General features: G+C 38.0%; 1 protein-coding gene across 1 annotated transcript in view; it reads right to left on the bottom strand.

The window, feature by feature from the left end:
• klf7b (Kruppel like factor 7b) overlaps positions 1 to 12,260 on the bottom strand; it is an 80,082-nt gene that overhangs the window by 16,389 nt on the left and 51,433 nt on the right. The window lies entirely within an intron of this gene.

The following is a 12,260-nucleotide window of genomic DNA, read 5'->3' as shown; positions in this document are numbered from 1 at the left end:
GTCTATTGTTCTCAGCCTGTAGTTATCTCTGTATGGTGGAGAGCCTTCCAGCTGTGTGCGTGCGTGTGTGTGCGTGCGTGTGAGAGAGAGAGAGAGAGAGCGTGACAACACCACAGTCTGTCTTCAGATGGGACAGTGATGTCCTGCTGTGTTAATGTTTCTTTGAGAGTCTATTTCTCTCTCTCTCTAAAATCTTGTACTCCATCAATCAACAACAAACTCACAACGAAACACACTTTATTTCCCATTAAAAGCCTTCAACTGTAAACAACTGTGATTAAAGCTGCACAAATGGATCCAAAATGTAGCAGCCTTTTTATAATGTTAAAGCAAACTGACCTTATAAACGGAGGGTCACCAGTTCGAATCCAACCTGGGCCATCCCTGTGGGATGTTGAGCAAGTCCCTTAAGCCTAACTTGGAAAAAAGCGTCTTGAAATTGAAAAAACGAAAAACAAAATGGCTAATACACAGATGTGAAGTGTTGAGGATAGACAGGTGTGTGTAACCTGGTAAGAGCCAGATTGATGTGTAACCCTTCCTCTAACTCCAGTTCTCCACATCGATCTGGGTCTGTGTCTGGCAAAGCCTTTCGGAACCAGGGAGGGACATGAACAGAATGCTTGAAGCTGATTGGCCTGTCCACCATGATTTGTTTTAGCCAATCACGCGGCAGAGACGCTGCTATGGCCACAACAACAACAACAAGGCTCCGCTGGTGAAAACATACGTCTGTACAAAGCGCCCCTCGCTGTTGCTCTTTCAAAAAGGAAATGCTGGATTCTTCTAAAACTGAGTTTATAGCAGCTTCCACATGTTCCTCCTCCTGCGTCGACATCTTTCTATGTTGATCCGAAGCTATGCTAATAACGGTAACCCAGCTAGTTCCTCTCCCTGCAACTTTGACGCTTCTGCCTTCGTTACACCCGGATATCCCGCCCTAAACCACAACACTGCCTCATGATTGGTTCTAACCGGTTTGGTTCACTTATGGAAGGTCAGGGCTGGAGCAGCACAAGATTGATTCTGGAGTGAGTGAAAATACCAGGAGAATCAATCTTGCAGGCAAGGTTAAGGAGTGTGTAGTTTTTAGTAGAAACTCTTCAAAATAACGACGGTGTAATATGTTCAGCAGCCATAATTTTGACACAGTACTTTTTTTTAATGGCTTTATCAGCTCAGCAAACACATACACCTGCATAATGCTCCATGACCTGTGCTTGATTGGCCAGCAAACTGGCCAAACCTGGACCCCATAGAGAATCTATGGAGTATTGTCAAGAAGAAGATCAGAAACACCAGAACCTACAATGCAGACAACCTGAAAGCTGCCATCAAATCAACCTGGGTTTCCATTACACCTAAGCAGTACCACAGGTTTATTACCTCCATGCCATGCCACAGTATTTCATGCAAAATGAGGCCCAACAAAGTAATGAGCGCATAGAAGTGAAAATTATTTTCAGAAGCCTAACATTTCTGTTTAGAATGTCCTTTAGTAATATTCAAATTTTCTGAGACACAGAATTTTGGGTTGTCATTATCTTTCAGCCATAATCATCAATTTTTTTTTTTTTAAAAAAGGCTTGAAATATTTCACTCTATGTGTCATAGGTCTATATCATATATGGGTTTCACTTTCGAAAAGGAGAGACAAAAAAATATTTAGCTCATTCATGATATTCACATTTTTTCAGATGCACCTGTGAAGTTCCTCATCTAGCACATGGTCACTAGAGAGGGATACAAGGAACATCTGGCTCTAGAAAGAGTGATGTTTTCTAAACCACAGCTCACACAGGGCTTGCCAAAACTAGTCAAATGTTCCTGTAAATATTTGCGTTATTTTAAATTGTTGCCGCTGACCTTGACCTTGATTTGGATTTTTTTAAAGCCATCTGGCGAGCAATATTTAAAGGGATTAGACAAGTTCAAAAAGGTCAAATTTAACTGTGGATCATTGGTGAATGCAGGAGTGCAAACAGGATAAGAGAAAGTTATACAGCGGCTTTAGTTATCTTTGAAAGGAACTAACCAAGTTAACGATTGGTCGAGAGGAAAACAAGTTGGTTCTTTTGTAAATAACTGTTTTAACACTGAAAAACTGTCTTTAAAAAAATAAAAAAAAAACTTCCAACAAAAACCGAAGACTTTTACACTCCTCCATGGCCACCCACCCACACTCGAGACTGACAGTGATCCAAATGACTCTGTTTTAAGTCAATCAAATGAATTCCCTGATTGGAAGACACAATGAAGAAAATCAAAACTTTGTTGGAAGGATTATGAATGTAATGATGTTATTCAAGAAAAGAGCCAATAGATAAATCAATAAAAACAAAAATGTTGGTCACATTCATAGGTGGAAATGAAAGACATTTAAATAAAATGGCAGCTAAACACTGCAGGTACATCATTTATGATCACATTTTTTTTTGTATGAATGTTGTTCTATGCTTTCCTCCTTAAGCCATTCAGAAGAGAAGAACCTTTTCTTACTTTCTTAAATTAAACTGAAACACTTTGTAAGTGAAAACTTTCTCACTTGAACAAGCTTGTCAGAAGAAAACCCACCGTCCCATGGACATGAGGCTCAGTTGGTGAACACCTCTGACACCGAGGTGATGCAACGACAAGTAAAACATGGTGAGCAACCGTCAACGGTGCCCCCCCATCCCATTTTACTTCCAAACAGTTCAAGCCTTCCTTTGATCGAAGTACTCTTTCATCCTCAGACAGACAACATGGCTGGAATTGCTCCTGGGCTAAATAAATTCCAGATCACGAGTCTTTCCCTTGACAATTTACATATTCAAATCCTGCAGTCAAATCTAATGTAGCCAGCAGCTCAGAGTGGTATAAGCTCTTGTTCAATGAAAGGCCTTTCTCCTGCCTCGGTCAGAAGTTCATGATTTGTGCGAGGGTGAGGTCATTTCAGACTTGACGCATAGTCACCTGACATAAGAAGTCATCTTGTGAGATTTTAGTAAATTCACTTTTTATATATGGAAGCCGAAAAGAGACATAATTAAATAAATGTTGAAAAACGACATTATGATATAAAAAGGCCATTGTGGAAAAGGACATTATGAAATAAAAATAGTTTTTTATTTTCTAAAATCTTGGAAAATAAATAAAAAAGTAATTATTTTAAAAAGTATGACATTGTTAAAATAATTATTATGAAATATATAATTATAATAAAATAATCATGATTAGATATTTAAGAATAATAAAACATATTTCACAATAATATTACCTGATTTAACAATTTGTTTGTTATTTATCAAAATGGTATTTATTTCAAAATGTTTTTATTTATTTAATTATGACTCTTTTTGGCTTCCATACGTATAAGGTTTACCCAAATACAGTTGGTCAAATCTAGTCTATACCTTGATACCATTTAAATGGCCCATGTTACACTAAATTGACTTTTCTGAGCTTTAAACATCATAAAGTGCTATATGGGCTTCATACACATGCACAAAGTGTTTTTTTCATTGATTCCCTCAATCGTTAGTTTGAGGGTGATTTGCTCCTTTCTTACTGCAGGACGAGCCCAAACACCTCGCTCCAATTTGATGATGCATTCCCCCTTTGATGACTAATTTGATGCGGCACTGAGCTGGAGAAGCCGCGCCTCCAGGAAGCTCTCTGCCGTGATTGACATGTAAACAGACACGCCCACGAAGGTGAGAATTTCAGCGTCCTTTGCTATGTACTGTATGTATTTTCTGCAGTCTATGTATGTACCGGTGAACGCCCCGCCCCCACGCTCTGTTTCTTGTTTATAAAGCAGCATGAGGTCGGCTACGGAGTGGGTGGGCCGTCCTCTGGCTCTACGTCACGGGGAGGAGGAAGTCTGTGTCAAGTCTATAGACACACCCACTCATGAATATGCATAAGTAGGCCTGTTTGTGTAGAGTTGCTCAGAAAGTGACTTTACAGAGGCTAAAACTCTGGAAAACAGGAGTTTGTGGGGTTCTTAGAACAAATGGAGATGGGTGAAAAATAGCATGACATGGGACCTTTAAGATTAAAGATGGAGTCATTGAAACATGTCTAGTTAAGGTTTACTTTTACAAAGTTGTAAAGACTCCATAGTGATGTGTAGATGTATTTGCATGCTTTGATAGGCCAAGCTTTGAAATCTCTGTTTCGATTCTTCTCCAACTTATACAAATGCATTCAACTTTACACCCGAGTGGCTTTTTTAAAAATGTATTTGTTTGTAGAAGTATTTTTGTAGAGATTACCCAGCTCACAGCTCCATCTGAGATAAAGCTGTGAGCACTCGTGATTCTGCAGAATATTTTCTTAGACGCCGCAAACAAGCAAAGAAAAAATAAAATAAAAAATCTGTAGTGTTCAGCAAGAGTGTCGGCCCGTGTTTAAATCCTCCCACTCACTTCACAGTCCTCCTCACTCAGGACTGAGCATGGGCCCAATATTTCCAACAACCAACCATGAACACTTTGGCAGCTTATCCTTGATGCTACAACGACAAACTCTGTGTGTGCGCGCGTGTGTGTGTGTGTGTATTGGAGTGTGATACGGGGTATAAGTGGGGGCCGCAGGTGCCAGACAGGCGGCCGTTTCACACCCGTCTTCTCTAATTGGCCAGAGTGCCCCATCTTTCTTTCTTCAATAGTACAAAACACACATACGCATACATGCATACACACACACACACACACACAGCTTGGGCCTGGTGCTACAGAAACCATGACACCAGCCAATTATAGCACGGCAAGGGAAGAATGCATGATAAAGTCACCTAGCAACTGAGAGAAACAGGGAGACGAGGGAGAGAGAGAAAGAGAGAGAGAGATTAACAGACATGGACAATCCACCAGCCACCAACCAATTATGGAAGAGTGTGATGCAGTTGCTTGGCAACCCAAACTGAATGAGCTAAGGGGGAGAGAGAGAGAGAGAGAGAGAGAGAGAGAGAGAGAGAACAACAATATAAAAGGTAAGGAAGAGCTGAAAGCAGGAGTGCAGAGGTCTGGAGGATGAATAAGGGGTTAAGGTGGATCTTTTTCTTGTATCAACATGTGGCTGTAGCAGCACCGTAAAGACAGCAGGGATGGGGGTGTAATGGAAATCAATCTGTGTCATTTTATAAAATGAAATACAGTTTAGAGAGTTTACTTTACCTGTCGTAAATACATACCCCCAATTCACCTCTACGGCCAATGAAAACTCTACTGATGCTAAAAATCATGTTTCTAAATAATGTCTGAACACATCCAACCATGTACAGTTAATGTGGACATACAAAGAACAAAACCATGTTCTACCAACATATTTTTACATTGTATGCATCTACTTTAATTAATAATCACTTAGTACTTGACAGTACCTTTAGAGATCTTTTTATTGACTTTATTCTTTTGTCAAAACCAGAACAACTTGAGTAACAAGAAGGAAAGAGACATACAGGTCCCCGACCTATCAAAGTAGGATATGCCACATACGTTTGTAAAGAATGTGGAATGCAGAAAAGATGTTACCTGGATTTAAACTCGTGACCTTCTAACTGACACGCGGCATCGTAAACCTCAGTGAGTAACGTCTTTCAAAAACTGAAATATGTTTCAGCAGCTTTTTCAAAACACAGACTTGATTTTGGTCCAAAACTTCATCTGCAACAATAAGGTTGATAAGAGGAAGCGTCTGAAGGTCGTTTCAACAATGTCCTGCTTTATTTCATTACTAATATTTGTGTCAGTAAATCAATTCTTCATTTATTACAAATATCATAAGGCAGCTATACCCCAACTACTGTATGTAGCTTTAATACAAAGCAGGATTGGTTCTGTTAACTTAGATAAAACTGCTCAAACCAACAATTCTTCTCAATAAACGTGCAAGAGAAAGGATGTGAAGCACTTTAGTAAATTAAGGTAAAATGTGCCGTCGAGAACCGACAAATTACCACTGTCAGACAAGCTGGCTTCTTAGTGAAGCTTCTCCAGGACAGGATAGTACAGAGGAATGAGTGATGATGACGGGACTTTCATCAAAGATATTTCACTTGTTTTTTTTGTGTTTCATTTTTTTCTTCAAGTCTATTGTTTTTTAAAAAAACAGCCATAAATCAAACGATTCTGATCTAGCGGTAATAAGAAGATGGTTATTACGATTATATGGTAATTTTTTATCGATTCACCGTCCCATCCACATGGAATCAGTCTGGTCTCCATCTCTCCATTGATGCATGTTCACAGGTCCTGTTTGTGCATGTGTAAAAAAAAATAACAGAGTGTAACATAATTTCCCTTCCGGGATTAATAAAATAATCAAAATTAGAAAAAATTAGAAAAAAATTGTCCTCAAAGTGTATACAGTATATATAAATGAATATATAAAATAAGATTGGACAATCTGATAAGGTTTTCAATTTATTTGTTAGAAATTTGCCTTAAATCTTATTAATGCTTTTAGAAGTAGCATTTTAGAATGTGACATTTTATTTTTAGTTAAAAGTACCTGTGCTATGTTTACAAGATCAAATGTATTTTATGTATTTCCGATAAGCAAAGGATGTCCACATGCACTCATTCAAATAAAAGTACTTTTTGAACACTTTTACACCTTAAAATACAATCCATGAGGAGAAACCATTTTAGGCTTGATAAAAGTTATCTCCTCCCTACTTTATTAGATTTGTGTCTTTATTTACATTGTTGTAGTGCTTTTCTTCACATTTTCTTTCATATAAATTACTAGAGACAACCCGAGGATGTGTGTTGGAGATACTTTTGATGTTCATGAAGATGTTCTTGTGTAACGAAACAGCCACAGCCTGCAGTCAGCTGCACTATATTTACATTCGATGGAAATACCCTGCGCTACATGAGTAAGCTGAAGAGAGAAAGTGGACTTACAGGAAGACGAGTCTCAAGTGATTTAGAGGAGAAAACATTTGAAAGGTAAGTGGGTGGCAGGAAATCCGATGGCAGCCACAGTCTAACATTGTGAAACTACGAGGAACCGGTAAAGGAAGAAAGTTGGGTTTTTTCTACTCCTGGCTGCTTTACAGAAGCGTGTGGAGAAACTTACCTGACTAATAAGGTTCCCAAAGTGGGGTATGGGTACCCCCAGAGGTACGCAAATTGTCATAGGGGGTACATGAATAAAAAATTCAAATTGGAAACTAGAATAAAAATCGACCAGCAGTCAGGAGCCTCCATGCATTGCCACAAATTACACATTAGCCGATGTAAGACTACCCATGGTTACAGATTATTATTATTATTATTATTATTTTATAATTATTACATATTATTCCTCAACAGGATAGGTAAAATTCAGAGACAAATTTTTCTGTAGGGTGACATTGCAGTAGTAGTTTCCAACTTTTTTCGGTCGTGACCCCATTTTGATATCACAAATTGTTCTAGAATTAGCTTTTGATAATGTTTGTTGTTGCCAGGATTAGTGCACAAAATGCCAATATGCACCAGCTCAGATGTTTTTATTGTGCATTTTATTTGAACTAGATTTAAATTTGATAAAGTGAAAGTATAGAGTACAGTTGTTTAAGACGGTTGTGTGTGTGTGTGTGATGTTAAAATTTGAACAAGAATAATAATTTTAAAAAATTAAAAATACATTTCTATTCAGTATTTATTTATTTTTATTATGAATTATTAGACATTTATGGGGATCCAATTTGATTTCCAGGGGACCCCACATGAGGTCATGACCCCAAGGTTGAAAAACACTGCATTTCATTATTGTACTGCATATTTTTTAAGTGTGCCGAAGTAGGGGGTAGATGGCTTAAAATTAAATGTCTGAAGGGGTACGGGACTGTGAAAAGTTTGGGAACTACTGACCTATTGTATTAAATACAATAATTTGATAGAACTTATAGATATTCAGTTTATAGTATATACTGTATATATATATATATAGCTTATTTGGTTTTACAATACTTGGTTTAGGATTTGCTGCTTTCGCTAGTTCTCAGGACAGAATGAAAAGCAGTTTGATTAATTGCTGAGTAACCCATACCTCCCCTAAACAAGCCACACTACAGAACTCACTCACACGTGCTGTCCCTTAAAGGATAAAAAGCCCAAAGTGGCACATATACAACTGTTTGTTAATAAAAGTGCTTGTGTGACATTTCTCATCAGCAAATGGAACCCTGAATTGTCTTTCTAGTCAGATATAAAATCATCAAGATATTTATATCGTATATCGCCATTTTGAGAAAAAATATCGAAATATGAATTTTGGTCCATATCGCCCAGCACTAGTAGATAGAGACAAATAGTTTCTCTATAAAAACAAGGATCCCAAACAGGACACTTTCTCTGCCACATTTCTGAATTTCCTCCCATAATCCATTTAACTAGAGCTGAAGATCCAACAGGATTTGGTCTTAATTTCTGCATTTTACTAAATGAGCAGTTAGGTGATGCGTTTCGATTAGTGCAAGAAAGTTACACAAATGGTTGCTGAGGAGATGAATTATGACTAAATTATGTTAAAAAAACGACTTGTTCTTGAGCTGTGTGCCTGTACAGAATTGAACATTGTTGGGCTGTAACGGGTCAAACTTTTGTGAGGCCTAGATTTCAGCTCTAGCTGTAATTGTAAAACAGGCTTTTTCCCTCCAGCTCATGGGTCTGGTTTTCATTTTTTTTTTTTTTTTTGTCAATCTTCCTTCCTTTTGGTTCAAGCAGGTGAGATGCATTAAGACTGAAATATAACCCAAACTCCTTTAAAAACAGATGCAATAAAAAACAAAACATTGTTATTGTGCCCTTATGGTAATTAATGGAAACTAAGCATGTAAATAAAAAGATGAAAATTAAATAGAGGCGGCTCTATCTTGATCTCTAAACAGAAGCAATAATGATTATAACCTGAAGCCTGACTTCACTGTATTGCTAAATTATGAATATGTGGTAATTAAGATGTGATTTTTACATGTTGTTGAATTGTCTCAGCGATTTCATAAATCCCCAGACAAACCTGACTATAACGATGTTTCTAATGGCCTCCGGTGTGCACTATGTGACAGAAAGTGTATTGATACTGTGCAGGCTTTGTGCAGCTGCTCCTCCCTACGGGCTCTACTCTGTTAATCCCTCCCTACATGTATGTTCAATGATTTATAGTCATAATAACCCAAAAAGAGGATTAAGCTAATTAAACCACTGTGCTGTGCTTGTAATGAACACATTGGCAGGGAGTATACCACCCCCACATGTGCCACACACACAAATGCACACGGTGAATGCAGTCTTCAGGGTATATTCCTATTTTCTGCCGATGATTTAGCCTTTTAAAGCTTGCTCTTGGTTAGCATGACTCAACTGTCGAATCACAGGAAGATGAAAGATTCTGGCGCAGTTGGAGAAAACTCACAGTTCCATTCTGGATTAGTTGTATTAAAGCTACTGTGAGGGTCTCCTCCAGCTATGCGAGATGCTGCCCTGGAATGTAATGCTATCTTTAAAGCCCTGCAATGGTGGCATGGATGATATAAGCCTGTAACATGCTGGATTAATAATGCCAGTGTTAATACAGAGGGTGTCTGCAGGCTGTGGTGTTAGTCTGGTGTAACTGCAAACCCTGGGTGATGACAACTGGAGGCCACGAGGAGCGGCTGTTAAACTGGAAGATAGTGAGTTTAAGCTAAAGCTGATAAATGCTAGCTTCAGGTAGTACATGCCCCGTCTATGAAGGCTTCACACTGCACGCTAACTCACCCCCAAAGTTACTCAAACATTACATTTCCATTCCAGGAGGATTTATTTCTTCCACACAGAGGAATGGAAGTCCATAAATGAGTTTTAATGCGACCACATGACAATTCAAAACAAGTTGTCTGTGTGACTAAATACATCATTTAACCCGCAACATTATAGAGTTCACGCTATAAATCGTATGGCACAGGAAGACCTTTTGTGTTTGTATGACGAACTAACTCAGTATGTTTGGTTTAATTGATGCTCAGTGTGTAAAAAAAGACAGAACTAATGTTTTTGTACAGTTGATCCAAACCTAACTACATGTGACGTATTATTACTTCAACATTTCTAGCAGATTGTTGATTTTCAAGAACAACAAGCTGAAAACTGCTACAACTGCTAACTTTTAATGAGATCAAATCACATTGTAGGCCTCATACATTAATGAATTGACATCAGTTACTGCAAAAATAAAGGAAAGAGGTAAAAATGGCCTCTTGAAGGTTTGTTTTCATCTTCACCCTAAACATTTTTAACATTTTCATGCATTGCATTGTGGGATGTGGAGTCGCGAGGCTGTATGCATACAATTCTGATATCACGAGGAACACCGAGAACAAACTAGAACAAAAATGACGTGAACAGAATCACTATCCTCCTCGTCTGGGGAAAAAAAACAAGAAATCACTGAAAGAATGAACTAAAAACACTTCTGTGCGTCCGTTTCCAGGACTCCATGTTAACAAATGGCGTGTTTAGGATAGAGATGAAAACAAACTTTCAAGCGGTTATTTCAACTTTTTTCCTTCCTTTTTGGAGTAAATGATGTTTGATTCATTAACTTCAGGCATACTGTACACTATGATCAGTATCATATCATATCATATCAGTTAAAAAAAAAATCGGGGTTAGCAGCTTTAATATAATGAGGTGCTAGCATCATCTAAACCAGCTTTTCTCAAAGAGTGGTCCGCAGACCACTGGAGGTCCTTGAGTGAATCTTTTGTGGTCCAGTAGTTAGGTGGGCAAATATATTTTTAAAACTAATTGTTTTTAGATTAAAGGTGTTTCTCAAACTCTCTAAATTCAAATTGCGTCAGTAGATAGTTCGATCATTTTAGTTTATGGCTATTTTGCAACATTGCTTTGTAGCTAAGCTGTCAAAATGATAAGCGCACTCAACTGAAGATGGATCGATGGCTCGATAAAATCAAAATAAATGGAAACTATGATACAAAAGGAAAACTGCCTTATCCTGATGCATTTGATTCAGATTTATCTACAAACCAACCAACCAACCCACCTACCAACCTACCAACCTACCTATCATCTATCTAACAGAATTACGTGGTCCCAGATTTTCCTTTTATTGGTTAAGTGGTCCTTGGGCTGAAAAAGTTTGAGAAACACTGATCTAAACATTTGTATAAAACCTTTTTAAGGATTGGTGATCAAACTTTTCAACCTGACATGACAGTCACTCTTTCATCAGACTGTTTGAAAACTAACTCGGAAAAATGCTACAGTCTGAATTTTAGAGGAATGTGGTTTTTTTTCTCTTTTTTTTTTTTAATTTTTACTGAAGGAAGCTTTCATAATCTGTCTCTAAGTCTGCACTGGACTAATTCCTGATTGCTTACGTCTCCCAAAATCTCCTCATCCTCCTCTGCAGATAGTGTATGACTTCCTGCATGTAAACGCATTAGCTCGGTGTGTGTTCTGCCTGAGGGTTACAGAGAGGGCAGCTGCAATAAGCAGCTAAAAGCACATATCAGACCCAGTTGGACACAGATGAATTTGCAAAATCGTTTCCTACCCGTCTATCAATCATCAGGCAATTACTTACACAGGGCTTTTAGCACTTAGCTAGCATTAAGTCACTAATGACTTTTTAAGATCACCATCAGGTTTTAGAAGGAAAGTATGTTCATTAAAAGTGTGGAGGTTTTCCCACAACAGCCACGGTTTTAATAACGGATTTTTCACTTTGCGTCAGTGTTGTCACTACCTGTGCTGCAGTTTTAAGCACGTTACAAAGGATTGAACAACCTAATGTCATTGGATATTCAGAATTATATTGTCAGAAGTTTAGTTTATGCAAATGAAAACTAGCCTACTAAGAACCTTATGGCATATATAGACACTTTTAACAATACTTTTTAAGACTGAAAATGCACTTAACCAAAAAAAATTTAATTTGGCTTGAGGTCACTGAGGTTGCTTTCACACCAGGATAGTTTTGCTCTACTATAAATCAAATCTTACGCCGTAGATTGGTTTTTCAGCAGTAAAAAGCAGAAGGAACAACAGGGTAAAGATAAAGCACGTCAGTGACTGCCTCACTCGCTTCTCCTCAGCTGCAGGCAGAGCTTTATCTGCATTGTCTGCTCTAAAAATGTTAAAACCTGGTTATTTTGGTGAGTTTCTTCAAACATCCACACACATCCTATGCACTACTTTTCCTCTTCATATGAGCTGTTAGTCAGCTCTCAGTCAGAGGTGTGAATTGAATTGAAAACGCTCCAAATCCTGTCAAACAAT

The sequence above is a fragment of the Gouania willdenowi genome, chromosome 21 (genome assembly GCF_900634775.1).
Source record: "Gouania willdenowi chromosome 21, fGouWil2.1, whole genome shotgun sequence".
Classification (NCBI taxonomy): domain Eukaryota; kingdom Metazoa; phylum Chordata; class Actinopteri; order Blenniiformes; family Gobiesocidae; genus Gouania; species Gouania willdenowi.
This window is presented reverse-complemented; position numbering and strand designations above follow the sequence as displayed.